We start from the raw sequence: 9295 nt of genomic DNA, 5'->3' as shown, positions 1-9295 counted from the left end.
TGGTACCTTGTAATTGTCCCTGCTATTGACGGTGCTCATGCTGCCCTCCTGTGGACAAACCGCAGAACGCTTCTGCCTGGAGAGGAATGTAGAGAATCCAGGCGTGTTCTTTACATGGTGGTCCTACACAACCTCATTCCAAAGGAATACATGCTTGGAGTTCTTTTCTGGCTCAGCAGTCATGAACCTGACTAGCAGGCATGAGGGGGTGGGTTCAGTCCCTGGCCCCACTCAGTGGGTTCATGGTCCAAAATTGCCTTGAGCTGTGGGGTAGGTAACAGACACAGTTCGGATTCCCCGTGGCTGGGGCTGCGGTATAGGGATGAAGTACAGGGCTGGAGCTGCAGCTCTGATATGACCCCCATCCTAGGAACTTCCATATGTCACAGGTGTGGCCCTAAAACCAGAAAGACGAAAAAAGAAAAGTAAAACTCACCCTATCAGCGAAGATAGGGCAAAAGGGAACCACCCAAGAGACATTCGATGTGAAAGGTAGATGAGGAAACAACTGCACTGGGGGCGCACTGTTTGTTTAGAAACATGGAGCATCCTCCTTTCAACCCATGTTTAAATAGGAAGGGAAATTCCAGATCGTCCCTGGTGACAGGGGACTTGCATGTTCTCCTCTGTATCAGATTGTACAGTGTATGTGCAGTCATTTATCTGAATAATGAACAATCGCATGCACAATTTGTACAAGCTGCATGTGCAAATCAACCACGGAACCGCAGCCTTCAACTGCAGCTTCAATACCTACAAAATGTGTTGCTAGTCCCTGGGCTTATGCTGCCCTCCTGTGGAGATGTTGGAGAATGCATCTGCATGGAGAGTCACTGCGAAAATCCAGGGGTGCTGGCACTACACCAGGGCATTCATAAAAAGGAATGCATGCTTGGAGTTCCATTCTCCTTCAGTGGTAATGAACCTAACTAGCATGCATGAGGAGGTGGGTTTGATCCCTGCCTCCGCTCAGAGGGTTCAGGATCTGGGATTGCCTTGAGCTCCAGTATAGGTTACAGACAGTTCGGATCCCCCGGTGCTGTGGCGGTGCTACAGGTATGCTGCAGCTGCAGCTCTGATTTGACCCCTACCCTGTGAATGTCCATGAGTCACAGGGGCGGCCCTAAAAAGACAACAAATAAACACCACCCTGTCAGAAAATGTAGGGCAAACGGGCAAGACTCAAGGGACATTTGACGTGAAAAGTAGATGAGGTTATACTTGGGCTGGGGGCACAGACTTTGTTGAAAGCCATGTAGCTTCCTCTTTTCAACCCCTGTGTAAATAGGAAGATCCATGCCAGATTGTCCCTGGTGACAGCTGACTTCTGTTTTCTCCTCTGTATCGGTTTTTAAAATGTATATAGAAGCATTTATCTGAAATAGGAACATGCTCAAGAATAGTGTGCACAAGGAGCAAGACAACATTAGCCTCTGAACAACAGCCTTCCAGTGCAGATCCAATGATGGAAGCTGTTCTCACTCTTCACTGGGCTTATGCTGCCCTCCTGTGGACAAATAGGAGAATGCTTCCAATGCAGATCCAATACTGGAAGCTGCTTTCTTTGTTCACTGGGCTTATGATGCCCTCCTGTGGACAAATAGGAGAATGCTTCTGCTTGCAGAGTAATTGATAAAACACAGCGTGTTCTTTGCATGTTCTTTAGGTATTCTTTCCAACAGCATTAAAAATTAATCCTTGCTCACGATAGAAAGCTGAAAGGACCCCAGAAACTACAGAGAACGAGAAAAGTTACCCAGCAGCTCCCTTTCCCATTGGCTCAGGAGCCTGAGTTCCTGGGCAGGGGAGAGAAAATATCCGGGTGCAGGCATTCTTTCAGCATCCAGTCAGCTTTTCTGCTGTGAGAGGGCTCACCTAGACAGACCTTGCTTTTGCCTTTTCATTCCTGCTTTGTCTGTCTCTTTTCAAGCGTCTTCATGTTTACAAGGACCTCATAATTTGACTCCTCTTCAGACACTTTGCTTGTTTTCTGTTCCTTCATGTCTCGTGTGCTGTGATGAAAATAAATGTGGCCATGAACATCATAGATCATCCTGGAGAAATTACAAAAAACTTCTACAATGTCAGCTCCAAACAGAGTCTTGCTCAAGGACTCTACGCCTTTATGAATCTACGAGAGGGTGTCACATTGTGCCCAGACATTTGGTGGATATTTGTGTCGTTTGCATCCAGCCGCATAACTGAATTGGCTGCTGGGCTGGAGAGGGCCTTTCTTAGCTGTAGAAACACTTTAGCTGAACCCTGATGTCCATGCCTCTCTAGGACAGGTAGACCTCACTGCTCTGACTCCTGACTAGCGTCACCCTGGCTACAATTTCCAGAACAATCTTTTTAAAATTTGACATTTGTATCAGCTGAAAGGTATTGGAAGAGAGTTGATTTATAACAATGTTGTCTTAATTTCAGGTTTAAGCACAGGGATTCTGTTTACATACACATCTCTATCAATTCTTTTAGATTATTTCCCCATATTGTTTATTATACAGCATTGAGTAGAGTTCCTTGTGCTATATAGCATGTCCTTGCTAGTTCTGTGTGTGTATGTGTTTGTGTTTCCTTGTTAGGACTGCACCTGTGTTATATGGAAGTTCCTAGGCTGAGGGCTGAAGAGGAGCCACAGCTGCCAGCCTAGGCCACGGCCCAGCCACACCAGATCCAAGCCATATCTGTGAAGTTCACCACAACTCATGGCAATCCTGGATCCCCGACACACTGAGCGAGGCCACGCATCGAACCCGCATCCTCATGGATGCTAGAAGGATTCATTTCCACAGCACCCCAGGGGATCCCCCCACCATAGCTGTCTAGGTGAAATAGAGTAGTGTGTATATCTTCATCCCAAACCCCTCATTTCTCCCTCCTGACGCGTTTCCCCGTTGGAAGCCATTAGCTTGATCTGGAGATCTGTGAGTCGTCTTCTGTTTTGTCAATAAGTCCTTTTGTATCAGTTTCTAAAAACCAATGTTCTTGGAGTCCAGTGGACTTATTACAATGTAGTGTGAGTTTCAGGTGTGCCACAAAGGGAGTCAGTTATCCATAGGCATGTGCACATTTGTTTTCAGATGCTTTTCCCATATAGGCCATCCCCCTGTATTGGCTGTACACTGGGTCTTTGTGACTCAATCGGTTGTGTGTATATTCAAGTGCATATGTGCCAATCCCAACCTCCCAATGTATCCCTCCCCCGAGTGTTTCCCCTTTAGTGATCCTAGTTTGGTTTCGAGAGCATTGAGTCTGTTTCTGTCTTGGGAAGAAGACCTTCTGTATCATTTTTCATGACAGTCCCCATGACTGGTGATGTCACGTGGTTGTCTTAGACGTTCTTCCCATAGTGTGATGATCCACTTGTATCACTTTCATCAGATTCCACATGCAAGTGATATCATCTGGTTTTGGTCTTTCTCTGAGTTACGTCACTGAGTAAGATCATCTCCAGGTTCATCCATGTGGCTGCACATGGGCTTAGCTGGTTCCTGTTTCTGGTTGAGGAATATTTCATTATCTAAGTTACCTCAGGAACTATCGTATGGTACAAATAGTAATGAAGAAGTTTAGAGTGTGGTCCTTTCTTTCAGGGAGTGCCTCCAGTGTGGTGATCCCCTAGGGGGGACGCCAATGTCCCTGGAGGCGGTGGTTTCCTGGGGCTGAGGGGGGAGCACCAGTCATTTGTGAAAGGCCCACAGGCGATTCAGAAATGGCCCCACCACACGAAGGCCAGGAAGCAGTCCATTAGAGGTTACGCTTCAGGAGTTCAGTGTTCCTTGAAGATAGATGTTATTGAATAACATGGCTTTTAAAGCCACACCTCCGACCACAGTGAGGCTGTCACAAGGAGAGATGATACTGCGGTTCATCGCTATTCAAAGTAGTGATGCACAGGGCGGTGTGATGTAGCTTTTCATGTATATCCTATGCATGGGAAAGCTCTTCTACTTTCAAGGCCACTGAACCACTGAAATGAGCGATTTAAACCAGGTCAGCACTGTACAGTGAGTTCACAGGCTGGAACACGAGCAAGCTGCCTTTTAAATCCGCCCTGTCAGTGGGGAAAAATATTTCACGCCAATAGACATGACAGAAAAGCAGGAGTCGCAACGCTCATATCAGACAAAATAGACTTTAAAACAAAAGGCATAAAGAAAGACAAAGAAGGACACTACTTAATGATTAAGGGATCCATCCAAGGAGAGGATGTTACTATTGTCAACATATATGCCCCAAATACAGGAGCACCCAGATACACACAACAAATATTAACAGACATAAAGGGAGATATTGATGAGAATACAATCATAGTAGGAGACCTAAAAACCCCCCTCACATCAATGGACAGATCCTCTAGACAGAAAACCAATAAAGCAACAGAGATCCTAAAGGAAACAATAGAAAAGTTAGACTTAATTGATATCTTCAGGACACTACATCCAAAAAAAGCAGAATACACATTCTTCTCAAATGCTCATGGAACATTCACAAGAATCGACCACATATTGGGACACAAAGCGAATCTCAATAAATTTAGGAGCGTAGAAATTATCTCAAGTATCTTCTCTGACCACAATGCCATGAAATTAGAAATCAACCATGGGAAAAGCAAAGAGAAAAAACCTACTCCATGGAGACTAAACAACATGCTACTAAAAAACCAATGGGTCAATGAGGAAATCAAGAAGGAAATTAAAAACTATCTTGAAACAAATGATAATGAAGACACAACCTCTCAAAATCTATGGGATGCTGCGAAAGCAGTGCTCAGAGGGAAATTTATAGCAATCCAGGCCTTTCTCAAAAAAGAAGAAAGATCCCAAATTGACAACTTAACCCTCCACCTAAACAAATTAGAAAAAGAACAAAAAAGTCCTAAAGTCAGCAGAAGGAAGGAAATTATAAAGATCAAAGAAGAAATCAATAAAATAGAGACTCAAAAAACAATAGAGAAAATTAATAAAACCAAGAGCTGGTTCTTTGAAAAGGTGAACAAAATTGACAAACCCCTGGCCAGACTCCCTAAAAAGAGGAGAGAAAGAACCCAAATAACCAAAATTATAAATGAAAAAGGAGAAATCACAACGGATACAGCAGAAATACAAAAAACCATAAGAGAATACTATGAACAACTGTATGGCAACAACTTTGACAATCTGGAAGAAATGGACAATTTTCTAGAATCTTACAGCTTGTGAAAACTGAATCAAGTAGAAACAGACCAACTGAACAGACCGATCACTAGAAATGAAATTGAAGAGGTCATAAAATCACTCCCTACAAATAAAAGTCCAGGACCAGATGGCTTCACAGGTGAATTTTACCAAACATATAAAGAGGAATTGGTGCCCATCCTCCTTAAACTCTTCCAAAAGGTTGAAGAAGAAGGAATACTCCCAAAGACATTCTATGAGGCCACCATCACCCTCATTCCAAAACCAGACAGAGATACCACCAAAAAAGAAAACTATCGGCCAATATCATTGATGAATATAGATGCAAAAATTCTCAACAAAATCTTAGCCAACCGAATCCAACAACATATCAAAAAAATTATACACCATGACCAGGTTGGGTTCATCCCAGGTTCACAAGGATGGTTCAACATACACAAATCAATCAGCATCATACACCACATTAACAAAAAAAAGGTCAAAAATCATATGATCATCTCAATAGATGCAGAAAAAGCATTTGACAAAGTCCAACATCCATTCATGATCAAGACCCTCGCCAAAGTGGGTATAGAGGGAACATTCCTGAATATGATCAAAACCATTTATGATAAACCCACAGCAAATATAATCCTCAATGGGGAAAAACTGAAAGCCTTCTCACTCAAATCTGGAACAAGACAGGGATGCCCACTCTCACCACTGCTCTTCAACATAGTTTTGGAAGTCTTAGCCACAGCAATTAGACAAACAAAAGAAATAAAAGGCATCCATATAGGAAGAGAAGAGATCAAACTGTCACTGTATGCAGATGATATGATACTATACCTAGAAAACCCTAAGGACTCAACCCCAAAACTACTTGAACTGATTAATAAATTCAGCAAAGTGGCAGGATATAAGATTAACATTCAGAAGTCAGTTGCATTTCTGTATACCAGCAATGAAACATTAGAAAAGGAATACAAAAAAATGATACCTTTTAAAATTGTACCTCACAAAATCAAATACCTCGGAATACACCTGACCAAAGAGGTAAAGGACCTATATGCCGAGAACTATAAAACTTTAATCAAAGAAATCAAAGACGATGTAAAGAAATGGAAAGATATTCCATGTTCCTGGATTGGAAAAATCAATATTGTGAAAATGGCCATCCTACCCAAAGCAATCTACAGATTCAATGCAATCCCTATCAAATTACCCATGACATTGTTCACAGAACTAGAACAAACAATCCAAACATTTATATGGAACCACAAAAGACCCAGAATCGCCAAAGCAATCCTGAGAAACAAAAACCAAGCAGGAGGCATCACTCTCCCAGACTTCAAGAAATACTACAAAGCCACAGTCATCAAAACAGTGTGGTACTGGTATCAAAACAGACAGACAGACCAATGGAACAGAATAGAGAATCCGGAAATAAACCCTGACACCTATGGTCAATTAATCTTTCACAAGGGAGGCAGGAACATCAAATGGGAAAAGGAAAGTCTATTCAGCAAGCATTGCTGGGAAACCTGGACAGCTGTATGCAAAGCAATGAAACTAGAACACACCCTCACACCATGCACAAAAATAAACTCAAAATGGCTGAAAGAGTTAAATATACGACAGGACACCATCAAACTCCTAGAAGAAAACATAGGCAAAACACTCTCTGACATCAACCTCATGAATATTTTCTCAGGTCAGTCTCCCAAAGCAATAGAAACTAGAGCAAAAATAAACCCATGGGACCTCATCAAACTGAAAAGCTTTTGCACAGCAAAGGAAACCAAAAAGAAAACAAAAAGACAACTTACAGAATGGGAGAAAACAGTTTCAAATGATGCAACTGACAAGGGCTTAATCTCTAGAATATACAAGCAACTTATACAACTCAACAGCAAAAAAGCCAATCAATCAATGGAAAAATGGGCAAAAGACCTGAATAGACATTTCTCCAAGGAAGATATACAGATGGCCAACAAACACATGAAAAAATGCTCAACATCGCTGATTATAAGAGAAATGCAAATCAAAACTACCATGAGATACCACCTCACACCAGTCAGAATGGCCATCATTAATAAATCCACAAATAACAAGTGCTGGAGGGGCTGTGGAGAAAAGGGAACCCTCCTGCACTGCTGGTGGGACTGTAAACTGGTACAGCCACTATGGAGTACAGTTTGGAGATACCTCAGAAATCTATACATAGAACTTCCATATGACCCCGCAATCCCACTCTTGGGCATCTATCCGGACAAAACTCTACTTAAAAGAGACACGTGCACCCGCATGTTCATTGCAGCACTATTCACAATAGCCAAGACATGGAAACAGCCCAAATGTCCATCGACAGATGATTGGATTCGGAAGAGGTGGTATATATACACAATGGAATACTACTCAGCCATAAAAAAGAATGACATAATGCCATTTGCAGCAACATGGATGGAACTAGAGAATCTCATCCTGAGTGAAATGAGCCAGAAAGACAAAGACAAATACCATATGATATCACTTATAACTGGAATCTAATATCCAGCACAAATGAACATCTCCTCAGAAAAGAAAATCATGGACTTGGAGAAGAGACTTGTGGCTGCCTGATGGGACGGGGAGGGAGTGGGAGGGATCGGGAGCTTGGGCTTATCAGACACAACTTAGAATAGATTTATAAGGAGATCCTACTGAATAGCATTGAGAACTATGTCTAGATACTCATGTTGCAACAGAAGAAAGGGTGGGGGAAAAAACTGTAACTGCAATGTATACATCTAAGGATGACCTGACCCCCTTGTTGTACAGTGGGAAAATAATAAAAAAAAGAAAAAAAAAATCCGCCCTGTCAGAGAACTTAGGGACACGGGGAAATGCTCAAGATAATTTTGATGTGAAGGGTAGATTAAGACACAATTGTATGAGGGGCCCACAATTTGCTTAACAACATGTACCTTCTGGAGTTCCCATTTGTGACCCCAGTGGTAACAAACCAAGCTAGTATCTGTGAGGATATGGGTTCGATCCCTGGCCTCCCTCAGTGGGATAAGGATCCAGCGTTGCTGTGAGCTCTGGTGTAGGTCCCAGATGCAGCTTTGGTCCTGTATTTCACAGGCCACGGCTGTGGCTCCAAGAAAACAAAACAATAAAGGCTAAACACTAATGGACTTGGTCCTGGCCTTAGTGTGGTTGGGGTCATTTCCAAATCGCCTGTGGGGCTTTCACAAATGACAAGTGCTCCCCTTTCCACCCCAGGAAAGCACCCCATCACTGACCTTGGTGTCCCCACGTGTCAATCACTGCATTAGAGGAATTCCCTGAAAAGAAGGAACCAGACTCAAAAACTCATCATTACCACTGTTACATAAGAGTGTTCCAGAAGGACACATATAAAAGAGAATATTTCTCAGTCATAAAATGAACGAAAAAACGACATTTGCAGCAATTTAGATGAAGCTATAGAAGATCACACTAAGCGAATCAAAGACAAAAATTTTGCCTTTATGTGGGCTCTAATTACAAGAGGATATGAAGTTGCTAAATTGCTAAAAAGTTTCTACACCTAAAAAAAGCTCACTTCCACTCCAGCAGAAATTTCAATTACGCAGCTGGATACGAACTACACACAAATCCACCTCTTTTCTAGGTACAACTGCACAAGATCTAGTATATGTATAAATGCATGGAGTCCTCGAGCAAGATTCTGTTTGGAAGTTACACTGTAGAAATCTTTATGTAATTTCACCAAGATGATGTCTATGATGTTCATTGCAATATATATATGTACCTTTTTTTTTTTTTTTGTCTTTTGTCTTTTGTCTTGTTGTTGTTGTTGCTATTTCTTGGGCCGCTCCCGCGGCATATGGAGGTTCCCAGGCTAGGGGTTGAATCGGAGCCGTAGCCACCGGCCTACGTACGCCAGAGCCACAGCAACGCGGGATCCGAGCCGCGTCTGCAACCTACACCACAGCTCACGGCAACGCCGGATCGTTGACCCACTGAGCAAGGGCAGGGACCGAACCCGCAACCTCATGGTTCCTAGTCGGATTCGGTAACCACTGCGCCACGACGGGAACTCCTATATGTACATTTTTTAGCACAGCAAACAAAACTAAAACAGAAGA

Source organism: Sus scrofa, unplaced genomic scaffold (assembly GCF_000003025.6).
Source record: "Sus scrofa isolate TJ Tabasco breed Duroc unplaced genomic scaffold, Sscrofa11.1 Contig1784, whole genome shotgun sequence".
NCBI lineage: Eukaryota > Metazoa > Chordata > Mammalia > Artiodactyla > Suidae > Sus > Sus scrofa.
The sequence above is the reverse complement of the archived record's forward strand: the minus strand, read 5'-3'. Positions refer to the sequence as shown.